The sequence below is a fragment of the Cuculus canorus genome, chromosome 14 (assembly GCF_017976375.1).
Source record: "Cuculus canorus isolate bCucCan1 chromosome 14, bCucCan1.pri, whole genome shotgun sequence".
In the NCBI taxonomy this organism is placed as follows: domain Eukaryota; kingdom Metazoa; phylum Chordata; class Aves; order Cuculiformes; family Cuculidae; genus Cuculus; species Cuculus canorus.
Window position 1 is genome coordinate 12,938,632 of NC_071414.1, and position 16,181 is coordinate 12,954,812.

General features: G+C 41.6%; 1 protein-coding gene across 5 annotated transcripts in view; it reads right to left on the reverse strand.

Annotated features, from left to right (window-relative positions):
- Positions 1–16,181, reverse strand: part of SGCD (sarcoglycan delta) — a 378,321-nt gene that overhangs the window by 196,546 nt on the left and 165,594 nt on the right. For all 5 annotated transcript variants that reach the window (XM_054079590.1, XM_054079588.1, XM_054079593.1 and 2 more), the window contains exon 2: positions 12,998–13,183. The gene's annotated coding sequence lies outside the window, so the exon portion shown is untranslated. The remainder of the gene's footprint in view (positions 1–12,997; positions 13,184–16,181) is intronic.

Genomic DNA, 16,181 nt, shown 5'->3' on the forward strand with positions numbered 1-16,181 from the left:
TAAAGCTGGATAAAATGTAAACATAAACAAAGATATCTCTTTAGTAAAACGTAGGTAAGAAAAGCAAAGTGAACAGCCTGAAGGTGAATTTTGGTGGCCTATACTCACTAATGCCTAAACTCCCCCTTGAGCTGGAACTTCAGAGCCTGCAAAGGAGCTGTTGCCAGTCCGGGCAAGCTTACAGTACTGGTACATATTTTTACATTTGGAGCTGCAAGTACACAACATCAAATTCTCAAATTAAAAAGTGAAGGTGCAATAAATTTGCGAGTGCTTTGCCTACTCTATTTATGTTGAGTGTCCCTTTCACCTAACCCCTCATTGCAGCACAGTGAATACATTAAAGAAAAGCGCTCATAAAGAATGAGAAATAAAGCCCAAGTCAGACCAGACTGCAGGAGTCTAGCTCAGAGACGAGTAACGTTGCTACTTCTGTCACCCACACCAGATACGACCTTTGCCTCCCCAAATCCAAACGTGTGAAGCCTCATCCATGCAAACTCTGAAAACGGTCCCTCCAACTCGTGTCCCAACACTTTGCACCTCCGGACAGGGGAGGCACAGCCATGCTCAGCACACCACTACAACCTCCATCCAGTTCTTTAATTGGGCTTGTCCGTTACTGATGAGCAATTGATACACAGGAAATGAATGCAAGGCCACCACTGGGGTGGTTTCTGCATACAAACACGGGCAGCTGAATGTGAATCAGCAGCAAACACCGCAGCCCTGCCATTTCTATGGCATTTCCAGTATGGACGTGCTTAAAATATCTCTTTGTAAAGTTCTTCACTTTGTACAAATGATGCTGGTGCGACTGTTCAATGCCTTTTCAAAGGGGAAACTGTAGAAGGCTGAGGGGGTCAGATAAAAACAAAGATAATGTGTTATGCAGACACGACTCTGGATAAATAGCTAAAGAAGACAGAGACTTTAAGGGACAACAAAATAAGAAACCAAGATAAAGAGGAAAGGTACACAAAGGCAAGCACACAGCTCTCCACACATTCAGTCTTTAGAGACAATCTTCCTACTTTTTCCCAGGAGCCAAAAAAAAAGCCCTAAAATTAATCTTTGTGCACAGCCTAAATTTGAACTTAGTGCCAACTTTGTGTTTGCATCAAAATCCTCCACAGTGTAAGATGCATCACTGTAAATAGGCTCATTTTTGTTATTTTATCAAATTGTGTTAACTTTCTCTCTGCGACATCCTCCGAGGCTGGCAACATCACGACGTGCAGGAAATGTAAATCACTCCCCTTTTGATATAACTGCAGCAGTGAATTGCATCCCAGAAATCAGCTCAGGATTATAGCCGAGAACTCGCTGAAAGGCACTTAGCTGTGGCGTTGTGCCAGAAGGGTAAAATTCAGCTGGCAGGTCAGTACAAAGCGAGCTCAGGTCTTGGGAAAGAGGAACAATACATAACATCAGGTATCTGTGGCTGCATAGACCTCAAAGCCAACAGCCTCAGGGTCAATATATAATTAAAGTATGCCAACAGGTGTTAAAAAAAGTGTGTATTTATGTATGCAAATACCTGGGAGAGCTATATTAAATATGAATAAGCACCTAGGAAAGCAAGTGCCAGCAGGCTATAGGATAAAACCTATTTGCCAGACAAATAAAGATGTATATATAATCAATCATATTTAAAAACTGCATTTCCTGCATGGAACTATTTGTGGTAGAGAACATTATAATAATAATTTTAATCACTTATCATTTATTTAAATAATTTTTCGGTTTCAAAGATTGAGCGGATGCTGGAATGCAAATAAAGATAATCAGAACATGAAAATAATTGTTTTCCCAATGTCTTATTTTCATGTGTAAACGCCACTGCTAACAGCTACTAGTGTTAACCCGGGGCCAGGACTCCACTGAATTCGGTATTGCACAACCAGAAAAATAAAAAGCTGCCTGAACCCCAAGGAATTTGCAGCTCTAACAGAAAAGAGGCAGCAGATGGATATAGACAGAAATAATCAAGAACTAGTAGTTAACAAGGCAGGAGTTAGCCTCAGCAAACCAAATCCCTCATTGCCACGAGCCTCGTACAGGCACCACAACAAAGAGGAGTTTTGATCATCGATGCTTTGCAACACATGGAGCTCTGCACATCCTTCATCTTCGCCGCTGTGCTCCATCTGTTGCCTCCACACTTGCTGGCGAATGTGTCTCATTCACCCACCATACACTGTTTTTTAATCCAAAAACTCTTCGGGCCAAGGGCTGTCAGATAGGACCTTGTTCTCCAGCACCAAGAAAAGTAGGGCTCAAACTGGTTGTAGACATGATAAAACCAGTATGAACAAACCAGCTCATTAGAAATAATATTTATTGATAGCTACTCCAACGGATGAGCATGAATGCACACAAGTCTAAAGTCAAAATTCATGCACACAAAACCCATGTAAAACAACATAGGCATCCATTAATATCTGAGCATTGGTGCCTTCTGATGGCATTTACTTAATCCACAGACCTTTTGCTCTAAATCCAAACCATGCAGAGGAGGGAAGGAGTGGCTGGCACGTAGTTATCTTGTGAAATTGAGACACCCTCATAGTAAATGAATGTCCTATGTCAGCCACAACCTCCAGAGGCACCACATTACAAACAACAGTAATAAAAAATTGTCCAACAGATTGCTGGATGGCTATGACATGACAAACAAGCCCTATAAGAATATTTTAAACATCCTAAACCAGTTTTCCATAACAGAGATAACATCTGCAGGTTACAACATTCTTGCTGGAAGGTTTTATTTCAGCACATTTGTCTCAATGACCTACTTATTGCTACACCTTTCAGATTAATTTTAAGCGAATAAAGTGTTCAATTTGTATCGCCAAACATGTCTTTCATCACACATGACCATTCCACACAGCTTTCAGGTTCTTAAATTAAATGCTTAAAAGTCATGAGACAGGAAAATAAAAGACTGCTGTACAGCATCAATCCACCCCTTCCTCACGCCCTGAGGGGAACGCCGTCCTTCCAGCCTCCACTTCCACACTGCCATCAAAGAGTTATACAAACTTAGCCATTAGAAAATTAGCAGTAAATAGTAAAAGGGTTGCCTTTGCAGTACCTGAGTGCAATGCCTACAGCCAGCTGGGACAGATGAGCAGGAGAAATCACAGCTCTGAGCTGCCCTCCAAAGCTGTTCTCAGTGGCAGCAGGGACACAACCAGGTACAGAGACGGGGGCTGTGAGGAGCTGCCTCCCTTTCAAAAACCTGCACTGAACAGTATTTGACATACTAATATTTTCAGTGAGGCCTCTATAGAATAAATCTTCAAAATAACTCCACCTACGTAACAATAAAGATTCTGCCATTAAGCATCTCATATCTTTGTGCCAGGAACACCATGATTATATATCTTTATAGCTAGGATTCAGCTCTTCTCAAAGTCTTTGGGTTCTTTTATGATTATTTTGCGTCTTTTTTTAACCTCTACTTTCTCTTTTTCCCCTTGGACACTCCCCAAAGACCAAAAGAGACCAAAAGAAAACAAAGCTTATAGTGAAAGTTCATGGAGATGTCACTCTACACAGTCAGGTGTGTTCCATATCTCTTCATTATATTCCTTTTTCAGTAAGATTAGTGAATTGAAAGGTAAGAAAGCAGCTGCTACATAAAGGCACGCTGAATGAAGTGTTAGTTGCAACTTCATGCTTAAACCTGCAATGTGATAGATTTTCCGAAGCAATTCATACTGCCAAAGCGAAAAAGAAATAGCATATAAATGGACCTTGTTTGCTCTTAAATCACTGTTAGCAAGCGTGAATCTCTTTAAGCCTGGTACTTTCAAATCAGGCCTATTTAACTTGCAAAGGTAGGTCAGATTTTATTGATCACCTCTAATGCTTATAAGTGCACTCTTAAAAAAAAGAAAGCAATGACAGATGTACACCCACAGCTCAGTTGCTAAAGGCTCACAGGAAATTATCTGCTACTGTTTACAGCCGTTAAGCTATGGTGTTGCCTGTGCACTTTCTATATGCACCAGAATGCATATTACAGGCTTGCCAGTTCATAGCAGAAAGGGTAAAAAAGAGTCCTACCAGAGCACAGGTGGATTAGTATTTGTATTTACTAAAAGCAAAACTATTAACTTCCACAATACAGTCACAGCATCAGAAGTCCATTTACTTCTCAGTTATTATTCCTCAACCTTTTTTCAATGCAATATTTTGTGCCTGGGTTTCTTACTCGGAGTCCAGGCTATGCCCTGAATTTTGAACTACTGGTGGCCTTATTCCAGTTGCTATAGAAATAAAGCAGGCTTATTTTTATTTATATTATGGCATCACCTAGAGGTGCTTTTAACTAATCAGAGTTCCTTCTTCTACACCTTTCAGAGAAGGACCCGAGAAGAAACATGTTTACAATACTGACGAGGTTTTTAAATACACAAGTGCTGGCTATCTGAAGAACCTAGACTTTAAAGGAATGAGAAGACAAATAAACAAAATAAATACATGTGATCTGGCTAAAGGCTGGTGATCCCCTTCTTTGCAGAGAAACGAGTGTACATCTAAACAAAAAAAATGAGCAACACCTTCTACCAGTACGGACGAGCATAGACTGAACACAGTGCAAGATCTAGACATAGTCTTACAGGACACACCTTTTTGGTTCCCTACCCTAACTGTTCATAAAGGATTTCACTTATGAACTGCCTTCAGAAAAATGAAAATTATTTTTCCATGCAAAACTAAACATGATTTTCAGTTTGTTATTTTTCAAGCCATGCTAAAATAAAACCACAATGGATTTTCAATTGATATCTGATATTTCATTCCCATTCCAACTATTAAATACTCATTCTTATGGCCTGACAGAGATTCTAAATGTAATATTTACAGACACATAAACACATAAAAAGCCACTGCAGTTAATATACCAGAACAGGCACAGGATTTCTGGGTTTTATTCTACTGCAGACTTCTTGTGCAACTCAAACAAGTTCCTTAATCAGCCCTTACACCCAGGCTTCCTTCTCCATCTAATGAACAGGTGAGCTGCATAAATGGATCACTGCCGAGGACATGCTCTGGAGCCATGCTGTCAAATAGTTAGAAAAGCCAATAATAAATAGTATAAATCCCCATCATCAACTTTAGGCAATTATCAACTATTTATTAGCCTCCAAAGTGAAGGCTAATAAACCTGCTCATTTTAGCAGATAAAGTCAAATTAGCTTGATTGAAGTTGGCAAGTGTTCAAACATGAACAGCTATGGCCTCATTTGCTTTTAGTTATTTTTGATGAAGTGTCAGCTCAAAAATCTGAAAGATACTTCCTAGTTATTCAGGCAGTGTGAAACTTGGGCAGTTATTTTCCAGGAAACATGGTGTGCCTGACAGGTTTTAAATGAATAAAAGTGATATTATTACAATTATCATTAGAAGAAGATGTCCCTCATCAAAATGTGTCTAGATTTTAATTGACAAGGTCTGGGTTAATGCTGTGAAAATGCCAATGAAAGCAAAGCCTGTGGCTCAAACTAATTGTCAGCACAGAGCAACCTCAACCTCTAACCTACCACAGATTTATCACTCTGTGCACACTGTATTCATGACAAGAAATGTTTGAATTAATCATGAACAACTAGAAATTCCTCGCAGACAGAAAGTGAGCGGAGTGCAGGGCTGCTTACCCCCCTTTCCTGTGCTCCGGAGCCAAGGAGAGGTGCCTACAAGCTTTCCTAATGAGAAACACTTGTTTTGATGTTGTTTCACTGCCTTTTCTTTTAAGACTATTGCAGGGGAAAATTTTAGTGGTCATAAAAGTAAAACAGAGATAGTAGTTTGAGCAAACTACAGTGCATGTATAGCTAAATGTCCTCCCGTCACCTTGGCCACCCTCCCTGATCAGCTCTAGCACAGCCAACACGAGCATACAGCCTTCATGGACAAGGGGACAGAGGTACACTATGACATGTGGGGTCATACACAAACACAAATCCCAGTGCAGAGGTGACAGGCTGCTCATTCCCAGCCATACCCACACAACTGGTGCCCATCTCAAGAAAGGCCAGCTCAGCACGCAACGCGCTTGTTCTCCAACCCAGCAGATGCGTGGTGCCGGCTCAAGGCACAGAGATTGCTGCTTCAGCTGCCAATCTTTCATATGTACTCATCCCAAAGAGTGCCAACAGTTTCTAGTACCAGACCATGCAACTGAGCATCCATCACTTGGGCTGTCCCACCAGTTAATTCAGCGTAGGTCCCACCCATGGCCACTGGGACTTGTCCAGCTGGAGAGCAGCCCAGTGAGCTTCCTCTGCAGTGGCGGTCACCAGCCAGAGGGCAGTGGCCCACATCAGTGCAGAGACCAAGAGGCAGTCAAAATCCCTGGAGAGAAACCATCAGAGAATGAGATACAAGCACAGGACCAGCACGGCTGTCGTCTGTTTTTTGGTGGCACCCACAGAACAGCACAACAGTGCAGAGAAGGACTTAGAGCCTTCCCACTTCAGCCACAAACTCAATAACACTTGCGAAGATCCACTCAGCTATACTGAGAGTCAGCACCGTTTCTCCCACTAATTTAATAACTAAACAACAAAGGTGTCTGTAAAAAAAAAGCTTCCTGAATTCTCTTTATTTTATTTATATTTTCTCTTTCCCAGCTTGCTGGTGCACACTCCTCAGAATATTTCTGAACAGAAGGAGTGAAGCTGAGAACCTCCAGTACCTGACACAAAGGCATGAGGTCTGCAAGGGTAATGGCATGCTCCTAAGCCTCATATCGCCTTTTAGTCTTTACTCTGAATGCTTTGGTTCTCAGCTTCTCCATCTGTGCAGGTTATGGCATCATCATAACACAGCTGGAGCGCATATCGACGTGTTTGCCCCCCAAGTCTTTATATGACATCTGATGCAAAACTAAAGAGTTCCTTCTCACCCGACATTAAGACTGGAAGCACAACAGCATTGGGAAGAAAAGAGGAGTCTCCAAAATGATCAGGGGCCAGTCCCTGAGGTGGGGGAAAAGGCACGCAGCCACTAATGTCAAAAGGCTCCAGGCTCGTCTGGTGAGATACAAATGGAGCTACTTATCCCACCAAAGAGGAGAGAAAAAATAAAATAAAATAAAATAAAATCTCCCTGTTATCAACTGACTAGTCAGGAGAAAACAACAGACGGTGTTTGCTGTGCTGAAGGAATAAGAAGCTACCTTGCTTTGAGGGTGCCAGTGCCAGCAGGGTCTCTGCTGGCCCCTTCCCAGTAAAACTGGGAGGCAGAGGTTGCCAGGAGCATTAGCCTATTAACAGAAATGCCACTCACTTCATTATGCCTTTTCTCCCAGAGGGGAAAGGCAGTCATTTCTCCTCCCATTCACCTCCAGCTACCCTGACATCTAGTTTCTTCTGTTTTCTATATATATTCACTATAGAAACTACAAGTTGGAAAGCTCCCATTAAGCGATGCCAACAAGAACTCTCCATTCACAGCTAACACTTGGCTACACACATTCTCTCATATTTCCAAATGTTTTCGCTATGTTTCATCTTCCCTTCATTAAACATATTCATAATTATTTGCAGTGCATCTAAAGAACAGGTTTGTGCTCCCAAATACAGGCTCTTGGTGACAAAAACTCAGCACGACAGCACTAGAAGGAGATTTCTGTTGATCAGGAGAAAAATGCTAATTCTTCCACGTTTTTTCATCCATCCCACAGAACTATTTAGGGAAGGACACTTAACTTGTGCTGTGCTGGCTCTGCAACGCTCAACTTGAGCTGGCAGGACCCAGCACACGAGTAAGAGACCAGAACAGCTCCTGAAATACACAGGGCAAATGCTTCCAGCAATTATTTCTGTGATTCTTTAGACAGAGTTCGTTCGAAGCCAGGACTGTTGCTTTAGGTAATTACACTCCCAGGGCTACACCGTGCCTGTCCTACTCCTCCCCATTCTACATCACAAGCCGGTTTTTGCAGCTCATTATGAAATAAATGTCCTCCTGAAGGATGACAATATTCCAAGCTGTAGCTCATCCGAAGTTGAATGTTGCCAAGTCACTACTGTAAAGAAACACAAAATGTTGCTCTCTGTAATATGGGACATAGGTGACCTCCCATCACACACACAGATCTTTATCAACTAGGAGGTGCAATTAAGCTAACATCTGTCCAGCAAAAAGGTAAAAATTACTATCTGCATGGTGTCACAGCTGCAGGCAGAGCAGTAAAGGCTCTAGAGCATCCTGAATGATCAGTCCCACATGTGACATTCTCCACTAAGCTTTGTGCTGGCAACATTCCCACTATTCAAGGAAGGAAATTCAGTATTCTCTTCCTTTTTTTTCTGTCAGCCGCCTTAACCACGTGGCAGGAGGATGGTAGTCCATAATTAATTTTCCACATCAACTGTTGGCCGCCCTCCTCTTCCTCTCTGCTAGGCAGCAAACTGCCAATGGATACTTATCCAAAGAGCAGACATGCCACGGACCAAAAAGCATAATTATTATTACCTAATACTTTACAGCATGTGCTAGCCAAAAATAAGAGATATGTGAGCCCGGGCACAGTGACAGCAGTACCAGTGCAAAGACAGCCCTGCCTGAAACTGCTTATCATCTAAGAGATGCAAAAATGAAGGGAACAGAAAAGCAGGATGGGGCGAGCAAGATGGATAGGAGAAGGCTGCAAGCAGATATGGGAACATGTTCTCCGAAGAAGGTTTTGAGCTAGGTAATTTCAAAACATGTGCAGCCCAAGGAAACACATGTCCTTTTCCACTCCAGTTGGACTCTGCCCAAGACATGGCTCACAGGCTGCCAAGCAGCAGCTCTGCAGAGGACAAGGAGCTCCAAAACTGCCTCATCTTCTGAGAGAAACAAGGTGTACTCCATTCAGAGTGAGTATTTTCTACTCCTCAGTCTCCAAATTTCTCAAGGGCCAGAGTGCAAAGTAATTACAAGAAGGTCATTGGTCCTCAGAGGAGAAAGGTCTCAAACAAAATAAACCACTCCTTCACCGTGTTCTCTGAAGTAACACTACAAACATCAGAATCCAGAAGGCAGAGTCAGGGGCTGACAGCCTTAGGAATAAGCCCATTTGTATGACTTTGGGCAGACCCACTGACTTCTCAGCACTCCAAGAGTACAGGTAAAGGACACATTATATTACTGTTCTGTGATTGATATCTAAAGCATCTCTTGTTAGTTTTGTGGTTTCTTATTTTCTTTCAGAAATTCAACTCCGTCCTACAGCTGATACCAGCTTTTTAACTCATTTTATATCAAGATATTTGTTATCAGAAATTGTGCTTTGATATGTGTCAGGCTGATGGATTCCATAAAAGCCCTGTCAGGAGAAGCTGAGGGAACAGGGCTGCAGAAGTGGTATCATCAAGGGAATTGATATCTTAACAGCCAGTCTGCTGATCTTGCAACAATACATGCCAACATAATAGCCATTTTTTCCCCTCATCCTGGCAAAATAGTTCAGAGAAACATTAGAAATTATTTGCATACATGTTACTCATACAAACAAACTCCACGTGCTCACCGATAAAAATCATGAATAAAAACTGATCCTGCATACTGTCCTGGTTTCCTGCTTGATGTGCAAAATTCAGTCAAAGAGAATAAAGGTTTTATTCAAAATAAAGTTTTGAATCTAACGTTAGGAATTCAAGCAGGCATCCCATGACACTAGAACGGAAAATTTCTTTCAATAACGTAGGAGGACAGTTTTACTGATGCATTTGCAGACACAGTCAGTGGACCTGTACCCCTCACCAAGTCACTGGAAAGTTGCATTACTTTGACATCCAAACCCAAACGTACATAAAATCATGTTTGTTTCTGATTTAAATAAATAAAGCATGTAAGAAGTAAGACAGATTTGAAGAGAAAAGGAGAATAACTTTTTATCAGACCCCATAACACAAGGTCACCAGCCCACCGCTCTGCTACAGGTCAAGCAGGGATTGAACAGCCAAGCTCTCCGCTTCCCCTGTGTCAGACCTTCACAGCTCCAACACTACATGTGTCCTGTAGCACAAAGAGATTTTGTTAGCTTGAAGTGATTTACAGAACATTTGGGAATGGTAAAAAATGTGATGTTGAGATTCAGCTTTTAAAAAAGAGAAATAATATTACAACCCAAACAAAGCAAAGGGAAAAGTTCCAAAGCAATTCATCTGAAAAAGGTGAATTACACTGAGGATTTATGCTCATGTAATGAAGACAATTAATTGCTACGAGATCCATAAAACACATTAAATGAACAGGGTTTTTTTCCAATTCTACTTGCAAGATAAAATTTATTAACTATGTTTAATGGCTACTTAAAATTTTTCTCCTACATATTTATTAAATGTGCTTTTTCAGCAGAACAGAGCATTTTACTAACTGGATTTAACTAATCTAAAAAATGAGCAATTCAAGAAAAAATATTACTCTGCATGTTATTTACAGATCTGTTTAAAATAATTACTTACACTATAAGATTACCAACACTACAATTGCGTAAATGCTGCTAAAAGGGAATCTGCTTGTCTCACATGAGCAAGCGACGTTCTGTTGCAAAGACAAATGAGTTCAGCGAACATTATTTGGATATATGTTGCCATTCACAGCAGAGAGATGGAGCAAATGCGAATCCTGATGTCTTCTGGGGTTACTGTAATCACTTAATTAAAACGCCCTCTTCCTTGGGAGAGCAGAACACATTGAAGAAAGTGGCTTAGATCAGAGCAGTGACCTCAAAGGGTTCCACATCCAAATCTCATGCTTTGCTCTATAGACTCAACCGCTCAGCCAAGACTGTCTTCATGTCTCCAGCTGTGAGAATCAAATGCACCTTTTTCACTTATGACTGCATGCAAATTAGAGACAGATATTTACTGTTTAGCAGTGACCTAGAAGTGACTCTGTCCCTTACTCACCCTATGTAAAACAGGGATGAGCATCGCATGAGTCTTGGAAGGGTGTAATGTTGATGGTAGTCAATTATTGTGGTAAAGTTTGCATTATCCCCCAAGATGAAGAGAAGGGATAAAAATTGTTCTCAGCTACTTGAATGAATAACAGTAGTGGTGCCAACTGTTTAAACTTTAGCACAATCTTCTCAATCTGCAACTTTCTTAAAGATCAAGTTTCCATAAACCTGATTTTTTTTTACAAAAAACCCAAGTTTTTTAGATCTGCTGGTCACAAAGGAATATGCAAAAATATAATCAAAGTCCAGCCTAGAGTTTAATGTCTAAGTAACAGTCCTCTGAAACTGTGAGATTCTGCAAAGTCCTGTACAACCTCTGCACTGGAGCACTACTCCATGGGGAGGTAATCTCACTGTCATCCTACCCAAGGCAGGGTCAGCACCACGGTCGCACCAGCAACCAACAACTTTGGCATGGATCTTCACCTGCCCTAGACACCCAACAATACATACACGCTCATTGCAAGGAAGATATATGCGCTTTCACCTATAAATCTCACACAGAAACCGAGAATAAATGAATTGCTGTGATTTCCACATTATAATAGTGCAAGATAATTCTCTGCAAGAGTCAAGAAGCCCTCTTGATTATGAACTACCTCTCCTACAGCCATCCCCCTTTAGGAGTTATAATCACAAGAGCAGCAGCTTGAAAATAAACAAAAGTGAGGATAATAACAGAAACAGGAGCAATGTTTAACAACCTTCTCATTTAGAAACCAGGTGCCACTGGAGCAGACAGACAAATGGAGCAAGAGCTGTAGTGCTTTCAGTGATGGGAATCTCTCCTTCCTTACAACAGTGTTGTTTTCTTGAAATGCCTGTACAAATTAACAGCATGTGCTGTGGTTAGAACAGGCCTTTTTTGACCCTCAACATTTAAAAGTTAAGCATCTAATTTAAGATCTTCCCACCAACTTTTTCTGCAACCATTGGAGACAGGTGGTCTCCAGACCAACAGAGGTCTGAAGCAAGAGAGTTTGAGCCTACGGTTTCCAGAGGTAAAACTACTGGTGCAACCATATCAAAAACAGAAGAATGAATGCACATTCACCTGGATTGTTTCCTAACAGACTTTTAAGAAAGCTTCGTTTTTGTTTTTTTTTTATTCTACCCCCCTCCCAATTAAAGCTGTTACATCTCTGCAGTACTTTTTCTTCAACAACACTATACTGCTGGTTCAGCCATATAAGAGAAGTCAATACTCATGGGTTAAATGAAAAAGGATAGCATCATCTGATACCATTCTACTAAGATCTAGGAACCAATACTTTAAATTTTGGCGTGCTTTTATCAGCAAACTTTGCCTTCACAGAAATAACTTGGCCTAGATAAAAGAGGCTGTAGAATCAGAGGTTGCATTAGCTTAAATGCTTCTACAGCACAAGCTTTTACCACAACATATTCCACTGGTGCTCAATTTCTTGTTAAAAGACATATCGCCTTGCTACAGTTACATCATAACCGATGTTTGTGTGGATATGAGAATGTACACACACACAAAAAATTTTAAGTGCCACACAACAAAGGAGGCATATAAAATTATGGAAAAAAAATGGTATTATTTCCATGCTTAGCAAACAACGAGAATATACAAAGCAAAAGATACAAAGGAAAGCAAAGAGCTGTGCTACAAATACGCTGCTTAAGCATCATCTATGGGTTTTTTGTCTCTGACCCTCTGAACTGCAGACATCAGTGAAACACAACAAGTGGGCTTTCAAAACATGTAAGCTCGGTGATAAGCATCCATCACCAACACAAATATACAATCATCAGTAAACATTTTGTTCACTAAATCACTTGATATAAAACTGCACCCCCTCAAACCCAAGATTTTATAAAAACACTTCACTCTTGACGAACCATCTTCAAACTCGGGGAGAGCAAATGTTATTTACAGAGGCAGTATGAGCAAGACACGTACACAGCAATGGACATGAAGGCTCCTAATCTTCCTATTTTCCCCACGTGTAGATATTCAGAAAAGGGCAAAAAGACAAGAGCAGGGAGAAAATTACATACCTTACCAAACCTGAATGTTGGACACAACTCGTTTCAGAGTAACATTGGTGTGAAGGTAAGTTCCTCAGGTGACCACCAATCGCAATTCCTTTCTGAGCTCCCCAGAGGCTCCAGCTCCCCTTTGTCCGTATCCCTGAAGAAGATGCAGTGTCCTCCAGTATTTCAGAGCCTCAGCTGCAAAAGATGCTGTTCAGAAAAAAAGAAAGAGAAGAAGGTGTGGCATTACATTCTAGGGTCAGTTGTTTGGCAGATTCAGAGCAGAACATACGACAACATCAGATAGGAATGAAATGTCAAGCAGGACAAAGACTCTGTGACAATCCATCATGCATGGCACCTTTAGAGGGCAATCTTTGAATTGAAGAACTGTAGTGCAAAGCTATTCGTGCTTTACAGTACTTTAACAGTGTCCCTACACCAGGAAATGAACGCCAGCCCGGCTGCTTTTTATTCACGTCTGATATCACAATAAGTAAGTAATACACTTCTCCATAGGGAATATTTTAATTCATTACAGCATTTCTGCAGAATAACAGGACTTTCATACTAAGAGCAGAGACATAGCCTCAGTCTTAACGTTTTGCACTGTTAAAGTGGCTCTTATTCAAGGAATTCAAAGCTCCTGAACAGCCAATCACATTAGGGCCTTACAGCTGATGGGAAGCAGTGACTGTCAGCCCAACACTTAATGTGTTCCCAAAGTTCAGCCTACAAAGCAGTTGTCAGAGACAGGTAAATGGCCTGAGGTTTTCTGGGAGGGTGAGGGCTTACCATCACCACATTTTCTAGCTCACTATCACTGCCAGATTAGCTCAATGTTTCCAAAAGGTCAAACTCTGGCACTGAACATGGTGAACATGGAGACCTCTCTGTGAACACAGCAATGGAGATGACCATCTGGCAGCAACACTGCCAGCAACCACAAACTTAGAGATGCGCCGAGAACTTCAAATATTCATCACTCCACTGCCTTAATCATTCTTAACCCCTGGCATATGGAAAACCACTCAAAGGGCCATCTGTCTGCCACCCAGACAACACAGTCGGCAAAGTAAGACAAGGCAGAGCAGCACAAAGTAGGCGAGGACCAAGCAAAGAGCAGGATCCAACCTGCCTAGTTCAGGTAAACCACCTAGCACATATGTGTGTCCTTAAATTGGGCTAAGAAACACTTTTCTAACATTAACTCAGCACAGCAGTCACAAACATACTCTAGACACAAACATTGCCCAGAAATACAAAAAGATAAAAGGAAAAGAAAAAAAGGATATACTGACATATTTATTCCATAGAGGTCTCCTACATAGAAGAAAGTCTGGGGCTGCTCAAAATATCACAGATTTCCATCTTTGCAAAATAGCCCAAACCCATGAGCAGGTTACAGCTATCTGGAAAATCCCCGAGCTTGCGGGCTTGCAAGAAGGAATACATCAGTAATCAGCATGTAAAACTGTCCATATGGAAAGTTAGCATCATACTGCTTTTATATATATTATTTTCATCCAAATTCCACATAGCAAGCATTACCCAGATCAGAACAACCAAATATATTCCCTTTATTCAGCATTGAATACTTCACTGGATCTTGTGCAAGTGGTTTATGCTACATATCACACCTTAAGGCTCTACAAGTTGAACAGCTTGTGAGATACCCACAACAGGACTCAGGACAGCAGAGCCCAGCCCTGCATTTCCAGGTACACAGTTTCAGACCTTATGCCTCTCTAGAACTCAGACATGAAGGACGAAAGCGGACCTTCACAGTTCTTGTGCTCTTCCAGGCTAACCATAAAAAAATCAGACTGCCAATTGAAACGGCTGCTGAATGACTTATGGGTATAGAAATGGCTGACGCTGCAGTAGTTTGATCTGCAGGTAGCAGCAAGACCTAATTTTACTGCTTTTAAGGGATTTCTATCTCCTGAGACCACAGTTACAATTACTTTTTCATTTTTGCTCGTAAATTGTAATGCAAAATAGTCACGAAGCAAATCAGTGCTACATTTTTGTGCATTAACTATAGCATCAGCTGAGTTGAGAAGTAGAAGTAACAATAACAGGACTAGATCATGATTGCAAGCTGAGTGCAGGAGCCTGCTCTCAAATTGGAAAAGATGTGTTTTTGAAAGTTTCTATTTAGTACAGCTTGCCAACGCTCACTGGAAGCAAATCTCTTTGGCAAGAAGTTGGCACGTTGCCTTAATATGCTGCTATGCATGAGCATAAAGTTTCTGTACCATCTGAATTCCTGCACTGTGAGGTGGAATATAAATTAAGGTACAGCTCTTGGCGACAACCGAAAAAAATAAAAGCTTCTCTCACTCCTAACCACTACCAAGGAGAGGACATCAGCAGCAAGCTGGATAATGTTGCTGTCAAGCAGTTGCCTGATCCAGGCTGAAAGTGTGGTGTACTATGAACCTGCAGTAAAGAAAGAGGGTGATGAGTAACAGGATGCAAGGACATGGAAGGGAAACAGCTTTGGTCATGGTGGAATGTAATGACTGCGTACCGTTTCCATCTCTCTGATGCAAACACTCATTGCGGACATCCCTCAGCCCTGTGGTGCAGAGCAACAAAATGAAATCTGCAACCGGGTTTCAGTGAGCAGCAACGAGCATATGCTCCAATCTGAATGCAACATGCTTTCCCCACACTCTTATGGCATCCATCACATATACAGAGGGAGAGAGGCTGGCCAGGAACCACTCCAATGCAGCAATATAGTAAGGTAAAAGACTACTAAAAATAACGCAAGGAAACCCTTATGAGCTATAATTTGTGTTGGCTCTGAACCTCCAAGGAGCAAAAAGGGAGAAAAAACCCACCATTATATATTCCAGTCCTGTTGCCCAAAGCTGCACAATTTTGCAGGAAAAAACCCCATTCAGTAAGGCTCTTTTGACTTGCTGGTCAGTGTCCTAAGCAGTCAACTGGTTTCCCCCTCACAGTCGAGGAACCTGAAAAGCCCATCACACAGGTCTTGAGATGCTCTTTGTATGTCCTCAACCTCAGGCAGCTACAGTGAGCAGCCGTGCTGGCAGCTGGCAAAGTCCCAGCTGAGGGTGGTCTGCTGGAGCCCCTGCCCAAGCCCAGAGCCCCAGGACAAACCCACAGCTGCAAAGTGAGACAGACTCCAGCATCCCTGTTAAAAACCCCATTTGTTTTATTCTACAGCTGCGGT